This window comes from Macaca mulatta, chromosome 9 (assembly GCF_049350105.2).
Source record: "Macaca mulatta isolate MMU2019108-1 chromosome 9, T2T-MMU8v2.0, whole genome shotgun sequence".
In the NCBI taxonomy this organism is placed as follows: domain Eukaryota; kingdom Metazoa; phylum Chordata; class Mammalia; order Primates; family Cercopithecidae; genus Macaca; species Macaca mulatta.
Genome location: NC_133414.1, coordinates 12,013,280 through 12,027,027, shown reverse-complemented (window position 1 = coordinate 12,027,027; position 13,748 = coordinate 12,013,280).

The window sequence follows — 13,748 nt, the reverse complement described above, 5'->3', positions numbered from 1 at the left end:
GGATCACTTAAGGCCAGGAGTTGAAGACCAGCCTTGCCAACATGGTGAAACCCCATCTCCACTAAAAATACAAAAATTGACTAGGCATGGTGGCATGTGCCTGTAGTCCCAGCTACTTGGGGCACTGAGGCAGGAGAATAGCTTGAACCCAGGGGGCAGAGGTTGCAGTGAGCCAAGATCGCACCACTGCACTCCAGCCTGGGCGACAGAGCAAGACAAGAGTGAGACGAGAGTGAGACGAGAGAGCAAGGAGAGAGAGAGATGGGAGAGAGAGAGAGATGAGAGAGAGAGAGAGATGAGAGAGAGACAAGATAGACGACAGAGAGACAAGAGAGAGAGAGAGAAATGAGAGAGGAAGGGAGGAAGGAAGGAAGGAAGGAAAACTTTCTGCTAGAGGAGTATAATTTTTTAACTTGTAGCGTTAAGGAGTAAACTGATAGTCTTTACAGACTATTTTGCATTGTTCAATTTGCTGCATTTTCAGAGTCCTCCTTTCAGTCTCTCACTGGACTGGACACCAGCCTGGTTGACAGAAAGTTTAGAAAATAAAATTGATCATAGAGAGATCTGTCTTTATTTCACTGCTAAATTAAGGTTAAGCAAAACTAAAGACACAGATAGCAATCTTAAAATTGTCTTAAATAAACTGGTTAATTTTATATTATAGGCAAAGAAAGGGGACATTTTCAGATCTTGGAGATAATAATTGGCTAATAGAACATTTCACCCACACTTAGGTTTGTGCATTCCTCAATTTGTAGACTAAACATGTGTTTACATAGACAGTGGACTCGTATGTGCTACCAGGAGCTGTGTTATGCTTAGCCCAACTTACTGTTAAATCTTCAAAGTGCTTTCAGAGGAATTGTTTTTCTCTCCATTTTATAAATGAGGACATAGATAATTGGAGAGGTCATCCCAAGATATTTCAGGTCTTAAGTAACAGAGTTCGATTTGAACCCAAGTTTATGCTTTTTTTTTTTTTTTTTTTTTTTTGGTATTCTACCAGTGTGGACTGAACTGTTTACCAAATATTTGTTTAGATTGTACGTGTGAGACTGTAACTTGTAAAGGTGACAGAGGCAACATGGAGAAGCAAGAGCCCTTGAGCGAAGTTTTTACCACTTATGGTTTCCAAGAGAAGGGGACACACCGGCCACATGAGGAAGCACCAGGCTCCTTAAGGAGGCAGAAAAAGGGAGGAGAAAGCAGGGTCCAGAGGCTTTATTGTGTTTTCTTGGGAAGGAAGGGACCAGGCAGGTGAAGCAGCTGAGCAGGTTTAAAACTGGCTGGTTTGAATAATTTCAGTGAGCTCTGAACTGTCAAACAGTGACAGGTGAGGCGTCCTTGTCATCCAGTACCTGGCACTGGAGCGATTTAGGGCAGGGAAATATTGCCTTGCTGTGTGAGTTAGATGAAGGAAGTGGCTGGCGGTGTGAGCTTGGGAGTGGTTGGTTTGTATAATGCAGGTGTGTTCACAGGCGAGTTGTTTACTATCTGTAGGAATTAGCTCTGGGAGGGACAGTCTCTCCAGGATTAGTAAGATGATCCAAAATGTCAAAGCCTCATAAAATACAGAAAATACAAAGCATAATCAATACACTGTTGTTTGAAAAAGAAAATTGTCTTTGGTTTAAGTTTGATAAATGTTGCAAACTTTGTACTTGGCTTGAATATTTACAATACCTATTAGCATAGTTAAGGTTGCATGAAAGTCTTACAGTGAAGGAAACTTTTTAACACTTTAACCCAGAGTTTGTTATCTTGATTTGACCATTTGCAGCCAACTCCTATTAACGTTAGCAGAACATTCATGTTATAAAAGCCTAGATTGGTAAATACCTTCCTTAACCAACTTTTCACATATTTTAAATTAGTGATTTATATAAATCTGTGATTGAATATTAAGCAAAACATACACCCTATACATTTTATGCATTGAAAATCTATAATGTTGCAAAAATCACACCATATGTATTGGGATATTTCTGAACCATTCTAATAGAATCTTTCCCCATGCAATGAAATGCATGAATACATAATCAACAATTTCCAAAATGGAATCTTCTGGAAGACATTTACGATGCAAACCACTCTTTCTCACAGACACAGAGTATGTGCACATCAGTATTGTTCACCTACTTATAGCAATTTCTATCATGCTAACTCCTATATCTGCTTAAAGAGATAGGAAAATGATTCTTAAGTTTAAGAACATCCAAAATATGACCACTGAGGATTCACAATCGTGCACTGCTAGAAATAACTTTTGCCTAAATTGGACCTTCTACATATGCAATGAGACCTGATTCTGTATTATTTCATGTACTGCTAAGCCTGTGTTTCTGCCAATGAATAATTATTTTGAGTTATTAGAGGGAAAATGAAGCGTAACATTTGCATGATTTCCCTCAAACTACAGAACTGAGTCGACAATTTACAATTAAAAGGGAAAAAAGTCATCACATACAGTATTGAGATCTGAAGACAAAGAAATGATATTGTTTCCTTTTCTCTTCTTCCCAAGTCTTGCTGACCCAATTACTAATTTTCCAATAGTGTCATATGTCATTCAAATGGCAAGGTACTGGCACAACTTTTAGTTCTTTCAGAGTATCAGGGAGTGGGATGCCATCTTCAAATCTAAAATAATCCAGCTTCAAAGGGGAAATGGAGTGTGGGGAAGTTGATTACCTGAGATTTGGAGTTAAATTGGAGTTGAGAGAACTTTCTTCCTGTCATGCCTTTCCCCAGAGAAGTTTCTTTATGGTAGATAAAAGTGAGGGCTCACTTAATTAGCTCATGTACTCATTCAACAAATATTTATTAAGGGCCAACATATACTAGGTCCATGATAGAAGACAAAGAAATTCCCTGTGCTATGGGATAAATTTTGAAGTGGAGACAAGTAATAAACAAATAATTAAGCATGCAAATAAACATGAAAACATATAGGAATAAATGGCACACAGAAAGCACTTCGATGTGATGGCAAGTGACTTGTTAGTTACTCTAGTTTCAGTGGTTGAGGAAAGTCTCTATAAGGATATAATTACTTAGACTGAACGATAAGAAGGAACTGGGAAGAACAGTCCACTCAAATCTTTTTTCGAAGTACAAACACTGGGCAAGATTCTTTTTTTTTTTCCTGAGATGAAGTCTCACTGTTGTCAACTAAGCTGGAGTGTAATGGTGCGATCTCGGCTCAGTGCAACCTCCACCTCCCAGGTTCAAGTGATTCTCCTGCCTCAGCCGCCAGAGTAGCTGGGATTACAGGTGCCTGCCACCACTGGGCAAGATTCTTTATCATGTGAATGATACTGAGGTGCAAACAACAACTAAATTAAAATTTATGGTGTTTGGAGATGAAAACCAAGCTAATGTGATGTTTAGAAAACAGTCCCCACAAGAACAATTTATTGGGATGTTGATGATTCTCTTTGCACTTTGAGTTTTCTGTATAACATAGTTTTTAGTCATCCTTTTTCATTCTCACTTTCAAAGGTAGTTGTTACATACCCATCTTCAAATGCTTAAGAGTGAGTCTGTTTCCTTCAATTTGGAAGTTTAGGAATCTGTGACCATCTATGTCCTTTATAGCAATGATTCTCAAATTAGGTAGCATCTTGCTCACTTAGGAAATTTGTGGAATATGAATAGCTCATGTGAACTCCCTGTGATTCTACTAAGGACTGTATTTCAGTGCATAGGACTCCAGGCTTTTACTAAGAGATTGTTTGCTATGTTTCTCTGAATTACCCTCAAATTGAGAGAGCTGCACAGTGGGTCAGGAGAGCTTGGGCTATGGGTAGCTGTGTGCAGAGAAAGGGGTTCTGTTAGATAGGGGGAGCTGACTCTCAAATAAACCTGGTTATTGTGCTAAGTTAAGGGGGATCCACTGCTTCAGTCCTCCTCTAGAGGGATTAATGGAGGTTATAGGTCCTTCAGACATGACTCAGAGGCCTGTTGGATGAGGCTTTGGGCTCCCATGTTTTCATAGAAACACTCTTCTTTTGACTGTTTTATATTTTGTGGTTACATATATGACTTAACCAAGTTAAAGATTCTGCTTCTAAATAGATTAAACACCATTGAGCTATGTGGTGAAGAAAGAACCAGGAACGATTATTTCCAAAGACCCAGTGAGGTCCACATTCATAAATAAGATTCTAGGTACCAGAAATCATAGGTGAGATCCCGGGATCCAGGCTAAATCTCCACTTGATCTTAGCCAAAAGGCGGAGGAGTGATCAGGCTAAGTCTCTAGGTCAGGCTTGATGCTGCTTGGTTAAGACACTGAATGCACAGTCATGTTTTCTTTGCACAGAAAAAGGTAAAAAGGGTAAAATTGTGACTAATAGTAATAGTAATTCCCATTTATTAAGAAACCATCATGTTTCAGGATTGCACACTTTATGCAATTTATTCCACATAACGAATCATTGAGGAAGATACTAATATTTTCACTTTCCAAGAGTATAAACTTGAGTTTTAAAATATTAAATGACTTGTTCAAAGTCTCCTGGTAGATCTAGAACCTAAACTGAGGTCTGTGTGGTTTCGGAGCTCATATTCTTAATCACAGCTTTCAATCAGACCCTACCTTAGAAAAAACAGAGCTCTTTGCCTGTTTTCAGTGGTGAAAATTATAGAAAAGGTGATGAAACCGTCATGATACTTATCTCATTTCCATCATAACTTCTGTGTATTTTGAAAATTAGTCTAGATGGGCTGGGCACGGTGGCTCACGCCTGTAATCCCAGCACTCTGGGAGGTCGAGGCTGGTGGATCACGAGGTCAAGAGATCGGGACCATCCAGGCCAACATGGTGAAACCCCATCTCTACTAAAAATACACAAATTAACCGGGCATGGTGGTGTACAGCTGTAGTCCCAGTTACTCAGGAGGCTCAGGCAGGAGAATCACTTGAACCTGAGAGGCGGAGGTTGCAGTGACCTGAGATTGTGCCTCTGCACTCCATCCTGGGCGACAGAGCAAGACTTCGTCTCAAAAAAACAACAAAAAAAATTAGTTTAGATGAACCATCTCTATTAAAGATGAGAAGGTGGAGGAAGAGGGTACTTCTTTATTCTCCATCTATCTCAGATTCTAAGAGGCAGTCTTTACTTGAGGAAAAAAGAAGCAATGTAAAAAAATCAGAACAGACAAGTTACCTGTTAGCAAGATAATGCCAGGAGAAGAGTGGGGATGGGCACATTGAAGCATGAATAAGTCAAAGATTTAGAAGTCCTTCCAATTGTACCAAGCCATACCAAACCAAACCAAACCAATTAACTTAACCCATTCTTTGTGCTTTTACCTTGTCATTGCTCCTAAACCAGAAAAAAATATTCAGTTGCTTCCGGTGATTTAGATTTTGCTGTGAATTCTTTTAAAACTGAAACTTTCCTAGCCAGAAATGATGGAGGTCTGCTTCCAAAAATGTCTGGGGCCAAATAAAGACCCATTCAAGGGTGTCCACGAGTTTCTGACTTCTTACAGCCACAATCCCTGCAAGGGTAGCTTCATCTGTCATTCTGATTTAATAATTTATTTAGGAAGATCTCATATACTATAGTCATGGTGAGCCCAAATACAACCAAAACATCATTTTCCTCTAATGACTATATCACTGTATTTTTAGATTTAGGCACATTTAGAGAGAGTTTTATCATGTATTACTGATTTTTTTCTCCAATCCAAAATTAAATGTAATAATGTCCTAACTGCATCAGATGCTATCAAGAGGAACGTGTACATTATCTTCTTCCTTTGGAAATAGGAATTTTCTGGTACATGTTTGTTTGAATTTCAATCAGCACAAATCAAATATCCAAAATGTGTAATATACTTAATGATAAAAATACCTAACTGGGGTTGTGAGCTTCAGCAAATAAATATAGCTTTTCATTGGCCAGATTCCAGCCTTCAGTGGGAGGACACTTGTAATGTTACTGAGAACTAAATAGCATTGAAATCTATGTTTTTTTCCCGTTCACATCTTGGCTTTCCTGCTGACAGTCAATTTTTGTGCCACATAACCTAATTTTTCTCAGACAAAGACAGCAAATCTGATGGCTAACTTTTTTCCTGGAAGGGTATGTAAGAAAACTGTTTATATAGAATCTGGTGTCTGGCAACGTTTTCAACTGATGCTTGTCAATGACTCAACAGTAAGAAGTGAGACTCAAAACAACCTCAGGGATAATCTCATGCCTAGAGCAATAAATTGTATTACAGATATTCCGAGGACAGAAATAATAAACTGCCCCATTATATGAGGGATTCATTTTCCTTGGGGAACATCAGGAATGAAAAGATTCCTATGCTACATTGTTTTAAATGTCAGTTTCCATGTCATTTATGAACTGGCAAATTCTTTTTATAAAGGGCCAGATGATGACTTTTTTTTTTTTTTTTTTGGTGTTTCAGGCCACATACAGTTTTTATCTGATCTTTCTCTCTTTTTCTCCTTTCCTTCCTTTCTTCCCTCTTAAAAATGTGAAATCATTCTAACTCAAGGGTCATATAAAAACAGTCTGTGGAGCTCTTAATCCTATTTATTTTTTAGGAGTACTAGGTCATAACAGCACTCGGCCTAGAAAACTGCTCAGTCAAAAAACTAAGACAGGGTGAGGATGCAAATGTGATTGATGAGGTTTATAATTAAGAGGGGATTAGCTTCAAAATTCTGGGTGACTGAATGCCCACCAGATGTTTCTATTTTCTCTACCTACTTAGCTGTGACTATGACTTAGGCAAACCAGAGAGATGAAACACTTCTGGGCCCACCCATTGTATTTTTGCTGTCATGCAAAAACTCTCTGAATCAAAGGCAACACCAGTATTGGAGTGGGCAGAATGGTATTCTCAGTTCTCCATTCTTTCCAATAACCTTAATTTAAAAACATGATACATTTATGCCTCCCCCACAACCCCATCTTATGGAATGTGCTACAGACATGTAGCTGAAACTTCTAATCAGAGGCCAGGCTAAGAATGTGGACTGGCCGCTGTTCTCAGCCTCATGGTTTTATTCATGATACATTTGTCCATTTTGAAGAACAACAGAAATGATGTGTAGGTTAACTAGTTTGAATTATCTGTCTCCTTCTGCATTTGTACAGATATCTGAATTGGCTGTGATAGAAATAAAGAAATAATATCTTTAAGTTACCTATATTTCTGGAATTTTTTTACATAGGAATAATTTCAATTATATTACTTGTCCTTATAATACTTGACTTACCAAAGGATCACTTTTTAAAACAGTATTAATCACTAAATGAACAATTCGCAAAATGAAGAACAGTTAAGTTCCTTGAAGCTAAACATTAAAGGCCAGAACGGGGCCAACACTGAGAGTTTACTAACTCTGTAGGAAAGAACACAAGGAATATAGAAAAATCATAGTATTGAAAAAAAAAAGTATGATTGAAGAATATGCAAAGGTTCTCATTTAAAAAATATTATATATTCAGAAAATCCCATAAGAAATAAATTTACATTTTCCTACCAAGAAGTTGGATATCTGTTAGGGCAGATGCTTTTTTTTTTTTTTTTTTTAACTTGCATGCCAACAAGTATATTTAGCGCAGATTTTAACTTACCATGAATATCTTTGGGTTAAAGATATTGGAGAGTAGGATAAGGGCATAACTACCATCCAAATACAGATGTTAGGGTCCCAGCCAGATGGCATTACTTTGATACCTCCTTTCCTGATTTTTGGATTAAATCCCCCTTTCCCAACAGATGTGAATAGACATCACAATACTGTTAAGATTCTCAGCTTGGTAATAAAAGACAGCCTTGAAATTCAAGTAGCCCTTTGCCTCTGCAAACTTAGCTCTCAAATATCTTCTCAACAGTAAACATAATGTTGAATAATTCATACCATGTGACTGAACCTACTTGTTCAGAGGGGAAGAGCCGTATGATTAAAGTTAAATCAGAAATTAGAGATATAAAATGATAATCTTTCCTTGTAAACACAAATGGCATTACACTGAAACACGTTGAAATTATGTGGTATTTGCCCAGAATGTTCTTGAGTTTGAGGAAATTTCCCAGAATATCTGTCAATTACTCCTAACTAAGCTGTGCTAACCAACTCTTCGCCTTGGAATGTGTATTCAAGAGAACAAAACCCCAGCAGTCTCTGCAGTGGAAAGCAGCAGTCTCCAGTTAACTTTAGCAGAACCAGGTGCCAAAATGGCTCAGAAGCGATGGTATACAAAATAAAAGGGTGTTGTCGATAACCATTACAAAAGAAAGAGCTACACAGCTTAAAAGTGGAGTACAGAAAATAATAAAAGAAAATGTCTGCCCACTCAAAGAAAAATGCCCTCCATGATCTTGTTTACAATTGAGAGTTTAAGCGTTCATTATTTAAAAGTTAAGCCTTTTATGCGTAAAATATACAGAGAAGGCCTGAGCAAAGTGTTAACAAGTAACTAGAAGCACTTCTTAGCCTCAAATTACCTATGAGGATAATGTATATTGAACACAATTGGGGGAAACTGTTTTAATTACGGCATGACGTGTTCTTTGTCTTCCTACTGATGGATTGATTATATTTGTTTTCCAGAAAGAGGCCCTCAAATTATATAATTGAATATCCCTGTCTTCCCAAATAATGATGCTACCCTGAAAACTTGATCTGGCAGTAGAAAATTACTTTTTTTTTTTTGAGTGTCCAACACATGAGCTCAAACAATTCTGCCAGTAATTGCGACCTTGGTAAGTCAATACCTTCACCAATTTTACATATCTCCTTCCATATGAGTGAGACATGGGCAAATTGGTGTGTTAGAAAGGCTCCTGGGTCAAAGTTTCAGGGGACATGAGATATAAGACTAGACCATCAGGAACCCACTGAAATGCTACTGAGAAAATTCTGTAATCTCTTTCCATCTATCTGCTTCGTTTTGAGCAAGCATATAACAACTGCCCTCCCAAAATCAGAGACATATAGGATAATGTACCTGGACATCATCAAATGTGTTCACAAAAAAAGTGCTCTAGAAGTATAAAAGTAGGGAATTGTTCCACATATGACTTATAAAAATCTTTTCCAATAAAAACAATTCCTGAAATGTTCCTTGGAATACTACTTCGGGCGTTCTGAACTTGACATCTTCTCAGTCTGCCTGCTCTTCATCTTTTCCAAAGAAAGCATTATCCTATTGACCTGTGTGTTAAAAACATCATTCCCAATTTACCAGTGAACCTTTCAGATCTACTACTAAAGTATGCCCTAAATCTGTCCTCTTCCAATTATTTCCACGGCTAAAGTCTTAGTCCTGACCTCATCACATCTGATAGGAGTCACCTGACTGTTCTCCTTGCTGCCACATGTTTCTTCCCTACAGTCTACTCTCCGTAGAACAGTCACAACAATCCATTTTTTTTAAATAAAAAAAGTCTTCAGTTCAAACCCTGACTGGTGACTTCCTCTCCTGCAGATAATTGCATCCTATGTAGTAATAACCCCCACAGCAGGGGGTGACAAATTACCTTTTCTGTATGGCCTGCAGGTTAGGAATAATTTTTCCAATTTTACAGTGTTGTCACACAAAAATTGTATTGGATTCAAATTTCAGTGTGCATAAGTAAGTTTTACTGCCAAACTGTCGTGTTTACTTATTTATATATTGTGTATTGCTGCTTTCATTCACATTAAAACACAGAATTGAGTTGTTGATCCACAGACATTATGGTCTGCAAAGTCTATAGTAGGTTTAACTTTTCGGCTTTTTACAGTTTGTCAACTTCTGCTCAGAAGGTGTGACTTCTCTCTTTCTACCATTCTCATTGTTACTCTGCTCCCACCATGCTAACTTACTTTGTTAAGCTTGTTCGTGCTACGGTATTATTTTGTCCTTTTTCCCCCCTTTTTGTGGAGAATGGGGTCTTGCCATATTGCCTAGGCAAGTCTCGAACTACTGGGCTCAAGCTATTCTCCTACCTCTGCCTCCTTAAGAACTGGGATTACAAGCATGAGCCACTGCACTTGGCCTACAGTACTATTTTATATGTTGTTTCCTTTTGCCCCTGGATACTATTTCCCTGAATATCCCAGGACTTCTTTCCTCACATTACTCTAGAATTTAATTGTTACCTTTCTGAGGGAGGGCTTCCTTGACTACCTATAGGAAATAGCACTGTTATAAAAATAAGAACAGGACACAAGTAGCTTGTTTCTAAAATATAATCCCTGGTTTGTCTGAATTCAAACCATTCCTATTTAGATGCTGAACTTTTTCATTGTTAAGAATCAGTGTTAAGTATCAGATATTTAATAGTCAATAGCTCAGATGTAGTTTAGAGGATGGACTAGGAGTGGAAAATGACATGATTCTCTTTTCCCCAGTTCTTCCAAGAGCTTAGTATGTGACTCTGGACCAACAATTTAGCATAATTAAGCCTCACTTTTTCTTTCAATGATTGAATAATTATTTACTTTCATTTTCATAGTAAATATGATGGTTAACCATAGGCATAACCATTACATGAAACAAATGACTCAATGAAAATAGCAAGAACAACCAAACATCCCCAGAACATTTTAAGCATGTATCATTCTCATCAGGATTTCATTTTACATTCTTAAATCCCAGACTTTTTAAAAGGCACGACTGTCTTTACAACAAACCTGCTAAGGGTATATGTAACAATAGTACTTATATTAGTTTCCTAGGGCTGCTGAAAAAAGTACCACAAATTGGATGGCTTAAAACAACAAATATAGGCCGGGCGCGGTGGCTCAAGCCTGTAATCCCAGCACTTTGGGAGGCCGAGACGGGCGGATCACGAGGTCAGGAGATCGAGACCATCCTGGCTAACACACTGAAACCCCGTCTCTACTAAAAAATACAAAAAACTAGCCGGGCGAGGTGGCGGGCGCCTGTAGTCCCAGCTACTTAGGAGGCTGAGGCAGGAGAATGGCGTAAACCCGGGAGGCGGAGCTTGCAGTGAGCTGAGATCCGGCCACTGCACTCCAGCCTGGGCGACAGAGCGAGACTCCGTCTCAAAAAAAAAAAAAAAAAAACAACAAATATATCACAGTACAGTTCTATAGGCCAGAAGTTCAAAATAAGGGGCTTAGCAGGGCACATTTCTTTTGAAGCCTGTAAAGGAACTCTTTCTTACCTTTTCCTAGATATTGGTGGTTTCCTGGAAATCTTTGTCTTTCCTTGACTTGCAGTGGCACGTAACTCTGGTCTCTGCCTTCACTGTCACAATGCATCTCCCTGTGTGTCTCTGTCTTCACATGGCTATCATCTTTAAAACACCAGTCTGATTGGATTAGGGGCCCAGCTTACTCCTGTATGATCTAATCTTAACTAACTGCATCAGCAATGACCTTATTTTCAAATAAGCTCACATTGTTAGACAATGGAAATTATGACTTCAACGTTTTTTTTGAGGGGAGGCACAATTCAATCCACAACAGTACTCATAACTTTAGGCAACACAAAGCTGAAGCTTCAGGAGTTTGCAGTGTCAGAAGTGAGATCCTGCAAATATGTCCATAGTATCTGGATATAGAAGAAAATTCATAGAAGAACCCATAGAAAGGGAGAACCCCCAAATAGGAGTAAACTCGTGCCTAAATTCTCAGTTGCCAAATTACATGGGCGTAGGGGAAACCTCTAGGAGGCCAGACTAATAAAAGCAGCATTTGTGAGTTGTATGAACAGACCAGATATATTAGCAGCTGCACACCAATGAGAAGACAAACATTGCATTAATGTCCAGGCAAATTAATTAAATACTGTAATAACAGAGCAATAATTCTCAGATGATTACAGAATTCAGTGTCATGACAATGGATTATCTTCAATGTCTAGTTTACAACCCAAAATTACTAGACATGCAGAGAAACAGGATAGTATAGGCCATATACAGGAGCAAACAATAAATAGAAACTGATTCACAATGGTCACAGATGTTGGATTTAGCAGACAACACCTTAACAGCAGCAATGATAAGTGTGTTCAAATAATTTTAAAAAGTAATATGTAATCAATACAAAGAGAACCTCCAGAGAAATAAATTTATAGAAAAATTATAAATTTGAGAACAAAAAATTTGATAAATTTTAATAATTTCCCAGAGCAACTCAGCAGATTGGAGATGGCAGAGTAAAGTTGAGTAAACTTGAAGATAAATCAATACAAATTACCCAATTTGAAGAATAAAGAGGATACACATTGATAGAAAAAGAACACAGCCTGAGAGGCCTGTGGAAGAGCATCACTCAGGCTATCCAATATGCAATTGCAATTCCCAAAGGAAAAGAGACAGAAACAAGCATGAAAATGTTTTGAAAAAAATAGTTACAGAATTTCCCCCAAATTTGGCATATAACATTTAATTCAGAATCAGAAAACTTAATGAATGTCAAACAGAACTAAAACAAAACTATTCCTAAGCACATTGTAATTAAACTGCTGAAAGCCAAAGAAAAAAAATCTTGAACTCAGCTAGAGAAAACACACATTAATTGGAGAAGAAGGCTTTGATTGACTTCTAACTTCTTAGAAATTATGGAGCCTGGATAATATTGGAATGACAAAGCAAATGGCTAAACATTTAAACAATTGGTCAATAATTAACTCTATGCTTAGTGAAGCTATCCAAAAAAGGAAGATGAAATCAAAACATTTTTAGATAAAGTGAGAAAATTTATTACCAGGAGGATTGCATTCCAAGTAATGAAAAACATGTTCAGGGTATATAAGTATATTTTCTTCTCTTAAATTCTTTAAAAGAGAAATGATTACTTAAAGCAAAAACAACTTATTTGTGTTTATATTGTGGATACAAATAATATATATTATTATATATATAGCTCAAAAGCCAGAAAGTAAATGGAAATATACTTTTGGAATGTTAATGGCATTAACTCTGAGTACATTGGGTTAAGTTTAAAACAAATATTTAATCTCTACAATATTCTACTCAAGAAAAGAGGGATACTTTATAATTTAAAATGGTCAACACAGCAGTATAATGTAACAATTATAAATGTATACACACCTAATAACAGAGCTTCAAAATACATGGAACAAAATCTGAGAGAACTTAAGGGAGAAACAGACAAATATTTAATAATAAAGATATAATACTCTCAGTAACTGATAGAACAGATAGTGCCCCCCCTCAAAAAAGAAAAAAAAAAGGTAGGAAAATGGATCATAAGGACAGTACCAACCTAAATGGAAATAAAATACTACATCAGATAACTGTGGAATACTCATTCTTTTTATGTACATCTGGAGTTTTCATCAAGATAAGCCATATGTTGAGACATAAATCAAAATATATTCTTGATTATTGGGCATATTGCCTGATAAATGGGATTAAATTAAAAATCAGCAATAATGAAATATCTAGAAAGGTCCTAAGTATCTGGCAATTAAATAATACTCTTCTCAAAAATCAATGAAAAAAAAAGCAATTGCAAAAGAAATTAGACATTATTTTAGAAAATAAAAATGAAATAAAATTTAGAGATAAAGCTGAAGTTGTGGTTGGGTGAAAATTTATAACTCTAAAGGTATATATTAGAAAAAGAGAAAAGGACTAAATTGATTATATAGGTTTCTACCAGAGAAGGTAGAAGAATGGATTTCCAAAGCTGTCCATGCTTTAATCCCCGAAATCTTTAAATATGCAGTACTAGATGGCAAAAGAAACTTTGCAGATGTGATTAGTGGCATGAACTTTGAGATAGGGAG